At 45.2% G+C, this 20,702-nt stretch overlaps 1 protein-coding gene and 1 long non-coding RNA gene across 2 annotated transcripts in view; one reads left to right on the plus strand and one right to left on the minus strand.

The window, feature by feature from the left end:
- The window catches only part of TSPAN7 (tetraspanin 7), a 183,234-nt gene extending 181,992 nt beyond the window's left edge, over positions 1-1,242 (plus strand). The window contains exon 8 of the mRNA XM_077807224.1: positions 203-1,242. The gene's annotated coding sequence lies outside the window, so the exon portion shown is untranslated. The remainder of the gene's footprint in view (positions 1-202) is intronic.
- Positions 1,243-10,902: 9,660 nt separating this feature from the next.
- LOC144265069 (uncharacterized) overlaps positions 10,903-20,702 on the minus strand; it is a 40,671-nt gene continuing 30,871 nt past the window's right edge. Inside the window, exon 3 of the long non-coding RNA XR_013346164.1 lies at positions 10,903-11,187. This is a non-coding gene — a long non-coding RNA (uncharacterized LOC144265069). The remainder of the gene's footprint in view (positions 11,188-20,702) is intronic.

The raw sequence follows: 20,702 nt of genomic DNA on the forward strand, positions 1-20,702 counted from the left end.
ACGGGGCCTATAGTTGTGGGTTCTGCCTTCCTCCGCCCCAGTATTTTGCCAGGTGGAAAGAGGGGAATTGCAGCATCACTTGAACATATAATGTATGAATATTTTGTTACCTCTAAATATATTTTTAAAAAAAGAGAAAGTTCTGTTGTGAAGTTTGTTAGCAGCTAAAACAATTCATCTCTTTTTCTCTCTCCTTCCCTAGTCTTTCAGAGGTGTGAAATACAGAGCCTATCTCAAAATCAGGAACTGCAGAAATCTAGGAAGACTTTAAAGAATGTTAGAGCACACACTCTCGCTCGCTCGCTCACACACACGCGCGTGCGCACACCCACCCCATCTTCTAAACTCCGTACCAGGTGAAGTACCATTCCGTCAAGTACTATTGCACCACCAAGAGTAGCTTGAACCATTCAGCATCCAGTACTGTACACTCCATCTTAAAGGCTCTGCATATGATGCACTATATGTATGTTCTTGGTCATACAGTAGTTGCATTGTAAGTGAACAATGGTAATCCATTAACAGCATCGATCAGGCTGTGCATGTAGTGACTGGAGGGCAAAATTAGCCTTTCACCATGGTTAATAAGTGTTGCACACATTCATTTAAACCAGTATATTCAATATATATTCTTTTGCTTTACTAAATCTTAGTTTCTTGTTTTGTTTACTGCTTTACTAAGGTTTTCATCTTCTCACCACAAATGCCCCCTTCCCCCAAAACACAAGAAATCAGTAACATAACATAAAGATACTTGAAAAATAATGTTATAATGTTGTGCTTGAAGGGAACTATTATTTCTGATGTTCTAGTACATCTTTGATTCTTATTCAATGTTGTATGCCTAGTGCGTATGCCAGTAGACTTTGTCTAGTGCGTTTGCCTCTGAACCTGAACCTGTGTAATACTGTTATTAAGCTGTGTTGTTGCTTACTGTGAAGGCAGTAATTTTGCTTCTTTTATTTTTTTATTAGATAACTATGAACTAATCAAATTGTGCTGTAATGCGGCCTTCATCCTTTTTTTTATTCTTTTTTTTTTTTTTCCCATTGACGTTACAGCCACCAAATATATTATCAGATCTATCAAAACAAAACATAAACAAGCATACAGAATATTTTTTGGGGGGGGGGAGCAAAAGTGTAAAACCTTTTTAAAAAAATGGGATTTTTTTAATAATGCCTCTGTCTAGCATGCCAACAAGAATGCGTCGATATTGTATTTGTGAAATATGTATTAATAAATGGAACTATTACAGATTTCTGTCTGCTTCACTTTTGTTCTTCAGTCCTAACACGACTCTCAGGGAGAAGTGTAAGTGAAACACAAAGTGCATCATTATTTAGAATTATGTTTATTTTAATTTGTGATTTGCTTATGAGGCAAAAATGATATTGCCTTGGAAGAGAGGTAGTTGCTGGAATTGTTTCAAACTCTTGGTGAAACAAATTGTGGAATAAGTGGAAGGTTTTTCTATGGTCTGAATACATACCCTCTGCTTTACAATTACTCCTTTTGTGGCTGGTAACAAAATCTACAGTGATCAATTATCCCGGTCCTTTGTATTGCACGGTATTATGATGTTAGGCATTCCCTTACATTTGTTTTTGCATAGCACGGACTCTGCGGCATTTGTGAAAAGACATGCACTTGTCTCTCGGCCTTGGAAGGGTCTCTCTCCATGTGAATATGTCAATGGTAGTTTTCCATTGACTACAATGTGCTTTGGATTGGGCACTAAACCCTGTTAATCTAAAACTTATTGAAATCAATAGGAAGACTCCCATTCACTTCACTAGGCTTTTGTTCAGGCCCTAAGTCAGTAATTTACCTGTAAGTTGAGAAGAGAATTTAGCCCCCTTTGTTACTTGGATAAAAAAGAAAAATGAAGGAGGAAAGCTATAGAACAGGGGTGGGCAAATTTTTTGGCCCGAGGGACACATCTGGGTATGGAAATTGTATGGGGGGGGCCCCATGAATGCTCACAAAACTGGAGGTTGGGGTGCAGGAGGGGGGTGAGGGTTCTGACTGGGAGTGCGGGCTCTGGGGTGGGGCCAGAAATGAGGAGATCAGGGTGTGGGAAGGGGCTCCAGGCTGGAGCAAGGGGTTGGGGTGTGTGTGGGAGGGTGGGCTTTGGCTGGGGGTGCAGGCTCTGGAGTGGGGATGAGCAGTTGGGGGTGCAGGAGGGTGCTCCAGGCTGGGACCGAAGGGTTCGGAGGGTAGAAGAAGAATCAGGGCTGGGGCAGGGGGTTGGGGCACGAGAGGGGGTCATGGGTCCAGGCTCCGGGCAGCATTTCCCTCAAGCAGCTCCCAGAAGCAGCAGCATGTCCCCCTCCATCTCCTACGTGGAGGCACGGCCAGGTGGCTCTGTGTGCTGCCCTGTCCCCAGGCACCAACCCTGCAGCTCCCATTGGCCATGGTTCCTGGCCAATGGGAGCTGTGGGGGCGGCACTTGGGGTGGGGGCAGCGTGCGGAGCCCCCTGGCTGCCCCTACGTGTAGGAGTTGGAGGGGGGACATGCCGCTGCTTCTGGGAGCTGTGTGGAGCCACAGCACATGCGGGGCGGGGCAAGCCCCCAACCCCGCTCTCCGGCTGGAGCTCTGGAGTGGGGCAAGCCTCGGACCCCGCTCCCTGGCGGGAGCTCAAGGGCCAGATTAAAACATCTGAAGGGCCAGATGCAGCCCCCCGGCCATAGTTTGCCCACCCCTCCTGTAGAATATGTGGGCATAAACTTTCAAGCCTTTCTGAAAAGTACGATCAAAGACAAGAAGTAATTGTACAGTGCCTCAACCCTACATTGTATACCCGGCAATGAACAGCAGTCTCTTTAAACTATAAAGGCCTGTCTTTCTGTAAAGCTTAATAACTGCAGAGCCATTCAGTATTGTGTGTGCATACACAACGCCCCATAATTGCACGTGCCTTTGCTGTCTGCACCTTGCATATGCACCCAGGTATGAAAACATTTTTGCTCCGACTAAATTCCAGTAAGACAAAACACCACTGAGTGACTTGCAGGTAGTGCAAAAATATAGCTGGTTTTTGTCTCAAAGCTGCCATGCAGGCCGGTTAAGGGCTGAGTTTGAACCTAGATAACACACATTCGGCTTTACTCAAACAAGTTGCAAAATGCCACAAACTGAAGTCCATGTGCAGAGGATTATTTTTGGTTTTCACGTCCCCCCAGCTGAAAGAATAAGGAAACATCTGGTCACATCTTAGATTAAAGAGACATATGTGTAAAACGTATGCTCTGACAGTTCACGAAAGCGCTGGTGCTGCTATAAACACAACCACCAGGACTCCTTGGCAGAATACAGACCCTCCTTCTGCCTCTTGCTTGTGTTTTCTTTCCCCTTAGCATCAGGGACACTAGACTCTCTAATTAGTATGGAATACGCCATTCGAAGCAGGTTTTTAGTGAGATCTCCAGGAGAATCCTGTAGACTCCCGCTCATTACACTGCCTTCCCTGGTGCCTGCCCTGGGGATCAGACCCTGATAGCAGGTTCCAAGCCAGTGGTGACAGAGGAGCCCGAAGACGGCTCGGGTGTGCGCACGCATACACGGTCTCTGGCAGCATGCGCTGCTTTTCAGCATTCGCTGCCAATAAATCCATTGAGGGGTATTGATGTCGGCTGCAGCGATCCCTGCTCTCTCCTCCAAAATTAAAGGCAACAGTAGTGGTGCTGACGAATGAACAGGCCTGCAGGAATACATCAAGGAAACAAAACCCGAAAAGACCTTAAACGCCCACTGGCACCTTCAGCTTTATTGGGGTGGGATCTTGCACTTTGTGGCAGGGTCGGGGCAGAACTTGGTGTCAGTCTCCAGCCACAGATCATTATTTTGACTGATGCGATCCATTGCTGAGAATAAAGCTGATCTTCACTCTCTCCCTCCTGCTGTATTTGACTGATGCGTGTAACTCCAATAGCTACGCCTTGGCCTTGAGTCTCAGTCTGCACTTTCCGGTGGCAGAGTCTGTTGTGCTCAGCTGCAGCCCTGCTTTATATGACACCTCTCACTAAACAATAGAATTTCTAAGTTAAGATTTATTTGTCACCAGCTGATGTTATGTGCCGCTTTCCCTAGTAACAGCTGCTTTCCCTGCTACTGCTCGGTTCTGGTCTTTTTTTTTATTTTTTAAGGTAGGTGGAACTGTGTGTGTGTGTGTTGAGATGGGGGTACTGGTTATTACAAGGGTCCACCATAGCTATGATTACGTTTAGACTTTCAATGTAACCCTCTGTTTTCATATGCTCAGACCTTTCAGAGAAATGTCAGATTGACGAGTCGTTTCTCAGAAGAGCTGAAAACTTGCATTAGTCATGGGGGAAGGAGTTATAAGCATTTTCACATCCATCAATGTGCATGGACATTAGTAACCTTGGCTAATGTTGGAGGCTATAAAACTAAGTACTATGCTAAGGACTAAATCCTGCTTGGCTCATTCACACAGGTAGTTCCGTTCACTTTCCAAGCTGGCAAATTACTGCATCTCTAGAGCCAGGAAGAGCTTCCAGAATGGGGGTTTTCTGGCTTCCAACCCCCAAAAACAGAAAATTAAATACAAATCTGATGTATTCTTGATGTTCTGTACTGTGGTATTTAAAATGTGTGTATATAATATTGAGAGAGAAGAAACCTGTATATTTAAACAGGTTAACCATTAACATTTGTCCTACAATGAAGTTGCCTTCTGCTCAGTTTTGCTGGATGTCTGTGATCTGTGCTGGTTCAGGAGAAAGGGCCTATGCATTGTTCTCCTCCAGAACAGTACGTGGATTCTGTGCTTTGCAGCTTCACGATCCATCAGGCAGGCCTGGCCATAGCTGTAGGAAATCAAACACTGGAAATGACTGACTGTGCATTTGGTCAAATTGAGGGCAATCAATTAAAAGCTGGATTTTGCATAAAGACCGGAACAGCAAGCAGACCAACTTTCCTTTGTTATTGATGTCTGCTTTTCCTTGTACACTCCACAGTACATAGAAGATGAATCGGTGTCCTCGTTTTTGTTTGGGCCCTGTCACTAGACTGCTGTATATTTGCTGTCTCGTTTGTTTCCCTGTATTGATTTTTCTATTATAAATGCTATGTGCTCCAAATTCAAACCTGGAACAGTTCAGCGCAAGATCCAAACGTTGCAGCTTGGCCCCATCTTTGATTGGTATGCCTTTTTTTTTAAAAACACCTTTTATTTATATTGCCCGTGCCGTTCTGTATTGCCGAACCTCCAGCTAAAAGGGCAAATGAACAGCTGCCTTCAGAGAACAGGTCATTCTTCGGCTCAGTCTGTGGGGAGCTGTCTCTCTCTGGCAGGAACAGTAGTTTCCTTGCTGGAGCCTTCCCTTGGCTTTTGACAGCTCTGAGTTTGGCACGCTGAAGTCTGCTCCTTTTCTGCCAACGCAGCCCACTGCTTCTCTGCTCTGCTATGCAGCAGAACAATGTTCACGGTTTAATTAATGTGAAGAATGCCAATACAATTTCTGCATAAATGCTGGGCAGCTTTCATGTAACTCCTCGAGGGAGAATTTTTTTTCAGGCTATGGAAATGCTGTTTACAAGCACAGTTTCCTCTGTGCCCCCTCTCCCTTCTCTCTGCCCCAGTAGTGTATGCTTGATTTGTTTCCAATTTGCAGTAAGCCTGGTGTTATATTAGTGGCTTTGCTTCATGTATGTAGTAGAAAGTGCACTTTTTACCTTGTCTGTCAACCATATGATTTATGGGGACAGCTCCTGCATACCTCATCCCTTAGAATTCAGTGGGACTTTGGGTAGACAGAGGATTAGAGAATCAGGCCAGACCCTGCTGTTTTTATTCTAGGCAAACTCCCATGGAAGTCAGGACAGCAGCTGTAAGAAAGTAAGTACTACAAGCTCTTCTTCAGACAGCTCTAATAATATGTGCTGTCTCTCTACAACACCCCTCCCCCACTCAATTGAGTATTTTAATCAAGCAGGAAATTTGAACCAACAAAGAATCACATCAGGTGGCCTTTTAAGTTCATTTCAGTCCAAGTTGTGTCTTCCTCTCTTGCTCTGATTGAAGGGTGATGCTGAATTAAGGGTCATCTCTGCCTGGCACAGCAGCTTGCAGTGAAGGAATCCCAGAGGGGATTTGGCCCACCAGCAGTCCCAGTCTCTCCCAACCACTCCCTCCGCAATAGGATTTGTCTGCCCAAAGGAGAAGGGAGGTTGGACTGCAAACATCTTCCCTGTGATTCACCTGCTTAGGGGAGGAAGTGGGTCTCACCAGCCTCCTCTCAAATTTCCTACCAATCAAGGGCTGTTTGGGCCAAGATGCTGAAGCTGAGTGATGGGGTGCCAGGCCACCGAACTGGATCTGAATTCTGATCCCAATTCAGCAAAGCATTCGCTTAACTTTAACCATGTGCGTAATCCCATCCCTCGCTAACAGCGCACTTCAAATAAGCGCTTAAGCTCTTTGCTAAGTCAAAGCTTTTTTTCCGAAGAGGAAGAGGGCGTTGCTGGGCTACCATCAGCCTCTCCAGAGATCCTGCTTGTCTGGGTGAGGAGGTGTCATACTGGGCTGTCTATGGCCTCCTTGGGGGAACCTGTTACTGGTGGTGGGCGGAGTTCTTTCAGCACATATCTTCTCTTTCCAAAATCTGGTACTGGGCTTATTCTACATGCTGCCCCAGCCTCTAACCTTTTCACAGATGAGCAAAGTGCAGGAAACAGAGAAATAATCAATTTCTGATTAATGTAAAAGTAAAACCAAATGATTTTGTAAATGCAGGTCCCTCCCAGGCTACAATAATCTCGCTGTAGTTTAACATAGCAGCAAAGTCTGGGGAAATGAAAGGGCCATTAATTATTTTGCAAGCGGAGCAACTATGATAAAAATAGCTGTGCCATTTTCAGATGGATCAAGGAGATAATGAGAAGCTGTTCCTTCAAAAATAACAGACTAAAACAAATCTAATCTGACTCGAGGCAGGAGTCCGCCGATCCTACATGCTGCTCGTTGGGTGTGAAATACACGCCTCTGCAAAGGGCCAACACAAGCCCTATGCACCACTTGCACCCTACTTTGAGAGATCCCGTGGGCCTTAAATAGTGCAGGGACCTTGCTCTGGCCCTCTGCACAGGGGTGAATTTCACCTCAAGGGAAAGCCTTGGAGTATTTTACAGAGGTTAATATTAGTGTAAACATTTTCAGCTACAGAAAAGCAGCTGATCTTAACAAGTTACATTCACTGTAGGCAGTGAGATACTGTCTGGGACCTGGGGTGAGTGCTGGACTATGCAGATGAACACAGCCTGTATGTATAGGTTTTGCCAGCGGCATTGCTTAACATTTGATCCAATCCTGCAGGCCTTATTCAGGCAAAGCTCCCATTGCAATCAGTCCTGCCTGGCTAGGGAGTGCAGGATCAGGCCCACAACGTCTAGCCAGAAAGAATTGGTTCTCCGCACCGTTTAGCTCACCATTTCTTCACACCAGCGTCAAAGTGGAGCTCTATCATCAGGGCAGGGAGGAAGCCTGGATGGAACCTGTTTGCAGCCCATTAGTACTGTGGTTCTCAAGCAGAGGTACGTGTACCTCTGGGAGTACGCAGAGATCTTCCAGGGAGTGCATCAGCTCATCTAGATATTTGCCTAGTTTTACAGCAGGCTACATAAAAAGCACTAGCGACGTCAGTACAAACTAAAATTTCATACAATGACTTGCTTATGCTGCTCAAAATACCATACACTGAAATGTGAGTACAATATTTATATTCCAGTTGATTTATTGTATAATTATATGGTAAAATGAGAAAGGAAGCAATTTTTCAGTAATAGCGCGCTGTGGCACTTCTGTATTTTTATGTCTGATTTTGTAAGCAAGTCATTTTTAAGTGAGGTGAATTGAAACCGAAAGGGGTACAGTAGTCTGGATGGGTTGAGAACCACTGCTCTAGGGGACAAGACACTGGACTGGGAACCAGCAACAGGGGTTCTACTTCTGGCTTGGTCACTAACCAGCTGTGACATCTTGGGCAAGTCACTTCACTTCTGTGTCTCTGTTTCCCCTGACCCAGTGTCTGTTTACACTGTAGCTTTTCAGGGCAGACACGGTCATACTATGCATATGTCCTGTGCCTAGCACAATGGGGTGATACAACAGTATGCTAATGAGCTGTGGCAGGGCTTCCCAACCTCTGCGTCTAGTCTCTGCCAGCTGCGGGGGAAGGATGGTGAGATCTGCCAGTGAGCCAAAGCCCACCTGCCTCTCTTTGGGGGTCAGTGTCCCAAGATCGCTAAGCTGGAGAGTCAGTAGTAATTGACAAAAACAACGAGGAGTCCTTGTGGCACCTTAGAGACTAACAACTGTATTTGGGCATAAGTTTTCGTGGGCTAAAACCCACTGCATCTGATGAAGTGGGTTTTAGCCCACAAAAGCTTATGACCAAATAAATTTGTTAGTCTTTAAGGTGCCCCAAGGACTCCTCGTTGTCTTTGCTGATACAAACTGACACGGCTACCACTCTGAGTAATGTTTGAATTATTGGCATTAACAATTCTCAACAGCAGCAGTTGCCACTTCTGAGTGTTTGTGTTCCGCAGCAAGGTGGATAATTTTCCCTATTTCAGCCAGTTACTCCTAAAATGAGAAATCCATAATTATACTGGCTGTGATTTTGACACTGATTGTGCTGGCTTATTACCAAGTTAAAAATAATTGAAAGACAGCAAATCACGGTACCATGCACACAGAGTTGTGTAATACGTAGTCAGCACTGTGGTAAATGAATGACTTCACATTTGAAGTTCAGGATTCACCTGGACATTGTAATTATACCATCACTGATTTAGAGTTATTGCAATATGGAAATATATCATAAAAATTAGATCTTGATGCGTGGATGTATAGATTACAACGCTGGCTTTTACGGAGAGAACGTGCTCCCTCCTACAGATGTGCAGTATCCGGTGAAGTCTCTGCAGGCTCTTCCTACCTGCTGGACTAAATTTGGAAGACAAATAAGTTGGCTCCTCCTTTGGCACATCACATTGCGCTGATTTTTGCCACAAACAGCCAATGTGTTATGGTGATCAGCTTTCATTGTCCTATTGTCGTTTTAGATGTTTGGTTCCTGCAAACTGATTCAATACATGCCTTGACAAGGTAGGAACTGGGGAAAAGCTTTAAGCTTTGGGTTCTGCTCTGCATTAGCAGCAGTAAAGCTGTTGCTCTGCTTTCAGCCACAGCTATTCATACACCTAAATGACACTGAACACTCCTTGCTATTTTGGAGCTCTTGGATGTGTATATGTCGACATATATGTTAAGAACATAAGAAGATAAGAATGGCCATACTAGGTCAAACCAAAGGCCCATCTAGCATACTTTGTACAAAATGTATCATAATCCTGTAATGGGGTGAACATAAGGATATAGACTGTCACTGGCTGTCACAGTGAAAAGCTAATCCCCAAAAGTACCCCAGCTCAGCTAGAGTGAAAATCAGCATTGTGCGGGGGGGCAGCACAAGACCTTTGCACCACTTATGGTCACCTAACCCATACAGTCTTGCTGTTTTCCACTCTTCAAGGTCCTACCACAGATGTTCATATGCTTTGATTGGACTGGCCATTGTACACCATTATTCGTTTTGTAATCCAATTTGTAAATAAATCATCATCTGATCAGGAAAACTGATTCGTGCTCTCATTGATTATTAGTATTTCTAGGCCCACAATTCTTTGTGAATCTTTTTTTAATTGTAGCCAAACTTACTCTTTAAATACTCCATAAGCATCTTATTCCAAATAGTATATATTGAATCCACCTGTATGTCATCTCAGCTGTGAGTCCTGACTTCATCACATCCTTCTCAATTTACCTGGATACAACTTTCAGCAATGACAGGGCCAAACCCGTCTTCCATCACTCACCTGGGGTCAAAGTCACCTCTGTGCAGGGAGCCAATATAAGCCCTATAAACCACTTAAGTCCTAGTTGCATGGAGTTCTACTGAAGTCTACGAATAACTGGCATGAATAGAGAGAGCAGTATTTGGCCCATTTATATTTGAGGGAACTTGAAGGGATGTGATTTTGAAAGTCAAGTCTAGCACCAGATCGATATCTAACCCTCTTTCCTGAGAAGAAGATTAGTTTAGCCTCCTTGGCTTTCCCCCATTTGTGATTTGTTCCTGTTGCTAAACTGAATCACCTAGATATTCCTTTTCTTGTTCTGACTAAGAATTACAGACATTACCGCATGAAAAGGAAATCAAAAATAGCTTTACGGGACCAATTCAGTAAAAAAAAAAAAAAAGTTATTGGCAATTAGCACAGATTTTTTTTTAAAAAAAGTAATTAGCCCTCTTGCCCTGAGAATGAATGAATACTTTTCATTGCACCCTAAGGGATTGTCAACCCACTAATAATCCATTTGAGATTAATGTGATTCTAAAACTGCATTGTGAAAATGCAGGCTCCAAAATGATCACAAACAGGCAATCTTGCAGCAATGAACATGGGCTGAAATTGCTTCCAGAATGAAGGGCCATTAATAATTTCAGATGGGTTAAGTGTAATAAAAGGAACTGTTCATTCATTAAGTGTGAATTCAAAAGTGGGTGGAGTAAAACACACACAAAAAGTCGTAAAGCTTAATTCATCCCTGATGTCAGTGGATGTAATAGCCCTGAAGTCAGTGCAGTTGCCCATGTTCTCACCTGTGAAATGTGTATGGTAAAACACGCCTGTGAGGCGACTAACTCCCAGGCATGTCAATTGCCCCTGACTTGGGTGCGTTCAACTGCCATGGTCAAGGGGGTTCTATATAACACATGGGAATCCCTGAAAACCCCTCAGAGCGTGCAGCTCATTTAAATGACAGGAAAGCAACAGGAGACAATGGGGATTTCCCCATCACACGATGCTTGACATTTTTTATTATATGTTAGTACATACCAAAATCACATCCCCTAATTTACAGCACAGTTCCTGTAAAGGTTTCTCTCCAGCAAAGTTCTATTTTCATGGGGCTGAGAAGGGGGATGGGAAACAGCCTCAGGAAGATACTCCACACGTGCTGAGAGTCGTTATGTATGGTGAACGTTCTGTATGCTCTGACAACCCATTCATGTTTAGCATGATTGTCGTCTTTCTCCTTGGCAGTGTAAGACGCAGGATAAACAAGTGTTCCTTGTCAGAGTAAAGCTCTAGAAAAGAGAGAACAGATCAAAAGCATTTCCCTCCCAGAGCGCATCCCCTCCCACTCAGTGACATTCATAGTCAGCCTCTGTTACATACACACAGGCCTGTTCCAGGAGTCATGACTCAGCCAAAGCTCCAAGTCCTCTGCGTGGGCTGCTGAAAGTTAAGTTAAACCCTTGCTGTTGTTGATGGCGGCTTGGTGCCATTTTTTAAAAATTTGTTTTGTTTTTCGTTAGGAATCAGCGAGCTAGACTAAAGCACCGAATAGTCACTGCCACCACCTTCCAAAGCGACATCCAGCAGAGTAAATCAGCCAAACAAGTGATAAATGTTATTACTTCACTTGGATTGCAATAGTGCCTAGAGGTGATGGACAACTAGGCCTCAGGGCACCATCCTGATAGATACTGTACACACACGTAATTAAAAGATGCTCTCTGCCCCAAAGACAGTGCAGTATAAATATAAGATGGGGGACAACAGGTGGGCACAACAAAGAAAGAGGAAGAGCGCTAAGTAGTAGCAAGACATGCAATTCATGTAACAACACCAGTCATGACAATATAAAACATCTACAGCCCCCTGGAAAATGATATCCCCCAGACTGGAAATTAAAATACAGGTACAAAACAGAACTCATGACGGTGTCCTTTCTCCAGTGCTTACTATGAAGTGCTCCACAGTATGGCAGAAACTGGCACAGAGGAGGAGAGTGACAGACACAGTTAGCAGCGCTCCTAGTTTGGAGCCTGAGGAGAAGAATGCGCCAGCGCATAGGGATGTGACCAGGCAGCACGAGCGTGGGGGAATGGTCCCTTTCCTATTCCTTTCAGAAACTAATCCACTGTGCTGCAGAGCCTGAGTCATTATGAATGACAAGCATTTGAAGGTGTGGATATTTACAGTGATGGTTCCACAACCTGCCTATCACCCACCTAACAGAGAGGGATATACTTATATTCTATTACAGTCAGAAAATTTTGAAATAAATGACAACAGCTGAAAACATAATTTGTTCTACAGATGGTGTGACCGTTTCCTGGTGTGGGATATAGATAAGAATTCCAAATAGGACAGGCTGTATTAAACAGGGAACACATCCCAAACCGGTGGTTATTCTATCATTAGAGTTTACCAAGCCGGTAACAAGAGTGAGCTTCTGTATCACCATACTGGTTAACAAAGAGCTAAAACCCGAGTCCAGCCCTTGGCTCACCACTCAGACAACTGGACTTTATTATGAGAGATTACTGAAAACCAGATTAATCAGCTATTTGGGTCTTCCAATCCCAAGGGATCAGACCTTTAACCAGGTCAATATATAACTTAGCTCTTACCCAAAAATCATGCTGGTAGCCAACCCTTTAATAATGCAAAGCTAAAGGTTTATTCATGTAAAAAGGAAAGGAAAGATGAGAATAAACAAATGGTTGAAGAATCATATACATTACAATTGATTTTCAGAGATTGCAGGTCAGGACCATAGCAGGGATGGTAAATCTGCTATCTTGTAAAAAAGTCTCTCTCTAGATCACCTAAACTGGTTGGAGGCCATTCAGTCCCTTTGTTCAAAGCTTCCTTGTTAGAAATCCAGTCCAGAGATGTGAAGCAGGAAATGAACCCAAAGAAATGATGTCTCAGGCTCCCATTTATACCTTCAGCCCAGGTGCATGGAAAATTACTGGCAAAGATGGAGCCTTGGGTCACATGACATGATGAGTCACTGGGCAGCCATTTCGTCAGTGCTTTCTGAAATGTCTCCAGCAAAGGGTCGTTGGGTGTGTTTTAGTCTCTTCAATGGCCCACTGTGAGAATTGTGTATCCTTAACGGGCCATCACACATAGTTGGCCAGTCCTGATGTAAATCTGTCTGAAGCGGTATCACCCAGGCATCAGAACACATGTTTGAGATACAAGTACATAGCCAATATCCATAACTTCAGATACAAAGAGGATTCATGCATATAAACAGTGCAGTTCCTCGCACATCATTGCCCAGCTGGTCAGAAGGCTGACGGGAGAGAGAATGGCAGTAGATTGTCATTTGTTTTCAGTAGCAGAGGGCACTGACTGACTTTAGGCAACTGGTAAGATGAGACTCCCCTGCTCCAGAACAGTGCTGCCTGGTGGATATTTATCACAGCGCATCCAGCTTCTAGAGGGCCGTATGTACATCAGGAAATGGTACTGTGTTAAACAGGGTTTCACCTTCGAGTCAACGAGTGACGGTTAAACCCTACTTAGAGCAGGTTTTAACCATACCTGTCTGACACCCCTGGTCTACACTGACCACAAAGTTGTGGTCAGCACCATGTGAGCTAGCAGGAGTATTAAAAATCATGCTTGAACACAATCCCAGTGTAGACAACGCCTGTTAGAAATGTATCCCCGCAGCAGGCGTGTCAGTTACTGCACTGCTGAGAGCTGCACTCAGACAACTTCTATGCACATGCAGGTGTTATGCCTAGCTGTGCCGATAGCCCAGTGGAGCAGCTGTCTGCCTTTCCAGCGTGGGTGTGACTGCTGATAAGCAATTCGCTTAATGCCTCCTCTGCTCCTCCTGGCTTAATTTGAATTGCTCCATCTGCATCTCCAAGGGAGGCCTTGACAGCAAGGACCATAGGAGCAGGCAGGAGGCTGCCTTTGTTCTTTTTGCCTGATGCTGTTAATGGCTACCAGCATATCTTTAGGCAAATCATGTAATTTCCATGTGCCTCAGTTTGCCCACCAGAAGAAGGCAAGGGGGAGGGACCGAACGTAGCACAAGACTGCATAAAAAGGTAGGAACTGCTCTGAAATTCAAGCCCAGCTCCCAGCAGCAACAGGAGCTGCTCTCTGCCTCTCAAAAGAAGCCAGAATAACTCCACGAATCTGAGCTGTAGCTCAGATTTTATTTATTTACTGTGCTGGTCCTCTGCTGGGTTGACTGAAGTTTGTTTAAAGAATGGAGCATGCAGCTCTCTCTGGAACAATGCCACGCTCAATAACAGTCCTTCTCTGGTCTAAGGGGTGTTGCTATACATGTACTGCAACTTCAGGCCCAGCAAGCACCAGCGTTGGCTGTAGCAGCAGAGCTGCCGACACTGGGCTTTGGTCACCATCCCCAAAGCAAACAGCTGCTGCTGTCACTGTGTGCAACCTGTTGGCGTGGTACTCAGAAGGGTAGTTTAAAACTCTGCCTGACGGGAGCCACATTAATTCTTTCTCTTGGACTAAACTAAGATAGCAGCGTGGCCATTCCTCTGCAATAAACCCCAAACTAGGCTAGTCCAGCAAGTAACTGAGCTTAGACTTGTCAAAGTGCTTGGAAACACCTTAAGCTTGCATCATGCCATCCACACACATCAGCCATCCCAGGAGCCTTCCAGAGGTTGGGCATGATGGGTAGCTGCAATAGCTGCAAAAAAGTCTTTAGCTCAGATTCAGATGAAACTGTACATTTTGCACTGGCCTATTCCCAGTGTGGACAGGTGATGACTGCAGCTGTCACTTTGTTCCCCCTGGCTCCATCTCCTAACGCAGTCCCTTCCTCTTTGGGAAGAACCAGGAGCCCCTATTCCTGAGATCATTGCTAGTCACAGGGATAAGTGCTTCAAGTGCCTGAAAATCCTCCGACTAGGGGGGCAAGGCATGTTGTGCATGGCACATTTCAGAAGAGTCAGGCAAACCCAATACTGGCTGGGGGGAAACTCTAATCTAACCCACTCTCAGGACAAGTAATGCAAGAAGCCTAGCGGAGCTACTATAAGGTGGGTGCAAAACTGACTGGAAAACCGTTCCTAGAGAGTAGTTATCAGTGGTTCACAGTCATGCTGGAGGGGCATAACGAGTGGGGTCCCACAGGGATCAGTTCTGGGTCTGGTTCTGGTCAATATCTTCATCAGTGATTTAGATACTGGCACAGAAAGGACACTTATAAAATCTGCGGTTGATACCAAGCTGGGCGAGGTTGCAAGTGATTTGGAGGACAGGATTAAAATTCAAAATGATGTGGACAAACTGGAGAAATGGTCTGAAGTAAACAGGATGAAATTCAATAAGGACAAATGCAAAGTACTCCACTTAGGAAGGAACAATCAGTGGTACACATACAAAATGGGAAATGACTGCCTAGGAAGGAGTACTGCGGAAAGGGCCGTGAGGGTCATAGTGGACCACAAGCTAAATATGAGTCAACAGTGTAACGCTGTTGTAAAAAAAGTGAACATCATTCTGGGATGTATTAGCAGGAGTGTTGTAAGCAAGACACGAGAAGTAATTCTTCCACTCTACTCTATGCTGATTAGGCCTCAACTGGAGTATTGTGTCCCGTTCTCGGCGCCACATTTCAGGAAAGATGTGGACACACTGGAGAAAGTCCAGAGAAGAGCAACAAAAATGATGAAAGGTCTAGAAAACATGACCTATGAGAAGACTGAAAAAATTGGGTTTGTTTACTCTGGAAAACAGAAGACTGAGAGGGGACAAGAGAACAGTTTTCAAGTACGTAAAAGGTTGTTAGAAGGAGGAGGGAGAAAAATTGTTCTTCTTAACCTCTGAGGATAGGACAAGAAGCAATGGGCTTAAATTGCAGCAAGGGAGGCTTATGTTGGACATTAGGAAAAACTTCCTAACTGTCAGGGTGGTTAAGCACTAGAATAAATTGCCTAGAGAGGTTGTGGAATCTCCGTCACTGGAGATTTTTAAGAGCAGGATAGACAAACACCTGTCAGGGATGGTCTAGATAATACTTAGTGCTGCCATGAGTGCGGGGGACTGGACTAAATGACCTCTTGAGGTACCCTCCAGTCCTATGATTTCACACAACCCATATCCCTGTTGGAGTTTCCTTGTGTTGTCTAGGCCAGCCCTGACTGTCTGAGTGTGCCAAAGAGCCCAGCTATATTCTGAGGTTTGATATGAGTTCCAGCCGGAATCCGTCTGGTGTTACTGACCCCATGCACTGGTCCTGCAGCCAGCTATGGAGAAACTAGTACAGTGCCCTCCCTCTCTGTCTAGCCACGATTCTCCACCACTCCCCAAGTAAATAAGTAGGCTTCTGTAAGTGGATTTCTGGGTTGTTACTTTGTTAATATAGGGGTTTTGCTGTGTGGTTGACAATGTGAAGCATGCACAACAATCATTAATGAAAGGCTTTCAGTTTCAGCCCTTCCATAAGCAGACCACAGAAGCTGTGCCTTCTGGTGCCACGGTGGAATCTGGCCTCGTGCGTGGTAGCAGGAAAGTGCTCCCCCTCTCAACTAATACCTAGAACAGTGAAAGTGGGAACACTGATTCCAAAATGACTGAGTCCTGTGGCGTTGGTCAAATGGCAGAGGGCCTTATTCTGTCCCCCTGGCTTTACACTGTGTAATTCCATTGACTTCAATAGAATTTCTCTGATTTACACCAGTTAGAGGAGAATTGGACCCTGAGAGCCTAAATGCAGCTACTGACTGATGAGAATGTTCTTCAGAGCTATGGGCAAGACCCATTTAGCCCCATGTTCATATGCACAATGAAATTCCAAATGCTCAGGCCCCAATTTTTTTCCAATTAACGTTCAAAACATTTTGATTCCTCAATAAGGGCCAAACATTGGGACACCTGGGAAGTGTATTATTTGGGTTACACATCTCTGCTTCTAATGCACGCTCCCCAGCCAGCACAACAGCTTGCAGGTGCTTGACGAACCTGACTATATTAGGAACAGTTTAACGAACTGGCCTGTAAAGTCTTTAAAGCAGGAGATGCGTAAGACACAACAGCCCCTCATGTGGCTTGTATCTTTTCTCTTTTGAGTGGATTGGTGGAACTATCCTGATTTCCCAACAAGTCAATACTCTGTATATTATATTTTATTTTTACCACGTGTACGTCAAAAAGAGAAATAAAATGCTATGCTTTGATTAAACTATGCGTATGTGACATTTTATATATTGGATGTTCTGTATTGCTAGGAAAAGTGTGTGTGTGTGTGTTAATGTACCACGTGTCATCACAACACTTAGGTGACACCACACACACCTGTACATGTTATGCTCTGTGTTTGATGGAGGTTCAATTCATATTACTTCAATGCTTTGCTTTGTGTGATGAATGTAGTCTAACCTTCAGAGCTTAAGGTCGAAGTCACAGGTGAAACATTAGATAAAGTGTTTCTGAGAGGCACTCACCCACAGAGGAAGGCAGCAGAAGTAATAGGAGATACGCGTCAAGCATATTTTTTACTTGTTTTGGGGTCCCACTCACACAAGCGACTCCGTGGTGGATCATGGCCCCATTGTGCTAGGCTCTCCCCGATATATTCCCTGTCACAATGACCATCTCCTTATCTTGCCAACTCCCTGCTTGTGAGCAAGTGGAATAGTGAGCTATATCAGAGTTCTGCACTCAAGAGCAGGGTGTCTGTCAGTTTCAATGGCACTCTGGGACGTAAGGATGGAGCCATCAGGCAGAGCTGAGGCCCAGTGTGGTGTTGCATTAGGTGCTCGCCCACACACAAGACTGTTAGATCTAATTTCAGGTCTGTTAGGTTTGATAGTGTCCCTTTCAACACCATTATAATTACGTCTGTTAGAACTCCACCTCTTTATCCCACTTAATGTATCGTGGTACTCACAATGCTGTCATACTGACAGCTGACAGATCCCCTGTCTTCACAGATATATTTCTGTTTGTTGCAGGTGTTGGTAATCTGATAATGTTGTTGCCTTTGTTGCACACGCTTTTGTCTCTGCTAAGTGACAAGTAGTGGCATGTACTCTGCTTTCTGGCACGTCCCTTTCAAGCTTCTCAGTTGTACTTGCAGTTTCACCTCCTGAGTTTCTCAAAGTTGTTCTCGCTCCCTTGTGCTGTGGTGCCTGCTCAGTCACATGGAAGGATGTGCAACGGCATTCACAGGTGGTGATTGGCATCAGTCATACCTCATTATTCCGTCATGAAGTCAGCCCTGAAATCGATGGGAAACAAGTGCAATCACCTGAAATTGATCCCACTTTGATTCCTGTTGATTGGTTTGCCAAATCCGTGACAGAAAACAAGTTGTACTAGATGCTAAACATTTGTGGGTGTACTCCTCTCATCTAAATGGCACCTGTAGAGAGTAAAGTCCATGGGGGGAACAGAGCATTCCCTCTTGCTGTAACTGGCATCTGTATAAATCTTGTTCTGACTAATGAGCCTATGTGTAAATGAGTCATGATTAAATGCACATGTAGATACTGTTATCATCGGTGAGGATTCAACCCTGAGACTTCAGCACCAAAACCAAAGGTTTCTACAGCTTGAGCTAAAGAAGAATTCTCAGCAGCTAGGAATGAGCACATGCGCTAGCCCAGGGTCCTGGATCTTCTTGCTGTTAGACAAGCACATCCCAAGTGTCTGAAGTCCACAGCAGCATAAGTCCCACCCAGTGACCATGCTGTCTGAAAGTGTATTGCATCTCCAGTTCATTAAAAGGGCACTGGCTATCAGACTTGAACTCTGTGTGTGCACCTCAGATACCTGGGATAAAATTGTCTAAGGGTACGTCTACAGTATGAAATTATTTCGAAATTATTCTATTTGAATTTTCGGAAGCTATTTTATACATTCGGTCTTCTGTGTCCCCACTAAAGTGTGTGAATTCAGAGGATTGCATCCACAGTACCAAGGCTAGCATCGAATGACGGAGCGGTGCACTGTGGGTAGCTATCCCACAGTTCCTGCAGTCCCCGCCGCCCATTGGAATTCTGGGTTAAGCTCCCAGTGCGTGATGGGGCAAAAACATTCTCGCGGGTGTTTCTGGGTGTGTGTCATCAGAAAGCTATGGCAGACAATCGTTTTGCGCCTTTTTGGTGTGCAGACGCCATACTGCTTTCAGCAGACGGTGCACCGCTGCTCTCCTGCTACTATGAATCTACCTCTCCAACTCAACTCTGCTTGGCTATCGTGAACCGAGCAGCACAGCTTCTGCCGCCAAGTCTGCTCTCCCGCTATTGCCACACTTCCGAGCTTCTCCATGTTGTCTGTCCTGGGCTCCCACCTCTGTGAAAGCCACAGAAGACAACTGTTTTCAGCCTTTGTTTGGCTACCGTGAACCAAACAGCACAGCTTCCGCTGCCACTCTGCTCTCCTACGTTTCGCGCCCTTTTTCCAGGATTACCCGTGCAGGCGCCACAGCCATGGAGCCCGATCAGACCTCCACTGCAGTTTTGACCATTGTAAATACCTCGCGCATTATCCAGCAGTATGTACAGTACCTGCAAAACCGGGCAAGGAAGTGACGACAGCACAATTACTATACTGAGGAGGACATGGACACAGACGGTACGGCATGTGGCGATTGGGAGATTATGGTGCTGTTGGGCCAGGTTCGTGCAGTGGAACACCGATTCAGGGCCCAGGAAACAAGCACAGAATGGTGGGACCGCATAGTGTTGCAGGTATGGGATGATTCCCAGTGGCTGAGAAACTTTCATGGAACTTTGTGACTTGCTGTCCCCTGCCCTGAAGTGCAAAGACACCAAAATGAGAGGAGCCCTCACAGTTGAGAAGCAAGTGGCGATAGCCCTGTGGAGGCTTGCAGCGCCCGACAGCTACCGGTCAGTCGGGAATCAGTTTGGAGTGGGGAAATCTACTGTGGGGGCTGCTGTGCTGCAAGTAGCCAACACAATCATTGACCAGCTGCTATCAAGGGTAGTGACTTTGGGAAATGTGCAGACCATTGTGGATGGCTTCAATGCGCTGGGGTTCCCTAACTGCGGCGGGGTGATAGACGGAACGCATATCCCTATCTTGGCTCCGGAACACCGGGGCAGCCAGTACATAAACCGCAAAGGGTACTTTTCCATGGTGCTGCAAGCACTGGTGGATCACAAGGGACATTTCACCGACATCAGCGTGGGATGGCCAGGAAAGGTGCATGACGCTCGCATCTTCAGGAACTCTGGTCTGTTTGAACAGCTGGAGGAAGGAACTTACTTCCCAGACCAGAAAATTACTGTTGGGGATGCTGAAATGCCTATAGTTATCCTCGGGGACCCAGCCTACCCCTTAATGCCCCGGCTCATGAAGCCGTACACAGGCACCCTGGACAGAGAACGTTCAACTATAGGCTGAGCAAGTGCAGAATGGTGGTAGAATGTGCATTTGGACGTTTGAAAGCGCACTGGTGCAGTGTACTGACTCAGTTAGATCTCAGCACAACCAATATTCCAATTGTAATTGCTGCTTGTTGTGTGCTGCACAGTATCTGTAAGAGTAAGGGGAGACATTTATGGCAGGGTAGGAGGTTGAGGCAACTCGCCTGGCTGCCAGTTTCACACAGCCAGACAGCAGGGCAATAGAAGATCGCAGCAGGGCGTGCTGCACATCAGAGAAGTTTTGAAAGCCAGTTTCATGACTGGGCAGGGTACGGTGTGAGAGTTGTGTTTGTTTCTCTTAAAGTTATCCACCCCCTACATATATATGAAAGGAAATAAAGTCACAATTGTTTAAAAACTGTTCTTTATTATTTGTTGCACAAAACATTGAGAGAAATCAGAAGCTAGACGGCAGA

The sequence above is a fragment of the Eretmochelys imbricata genome, chromosome 1 (assembly GCF_965152235.1).
Source record: "Eretmochelys imbricata isolate rEreImb1 chromosome 1, rEreImb1.hap1, whole genome shotgun sequence".
Classification (NCBI taxonomy): Eukaryota; Metazoa; Chordata; order Testudines; family Cheloniidae; genus Eretmochelys; species Eretmochelys imbricata.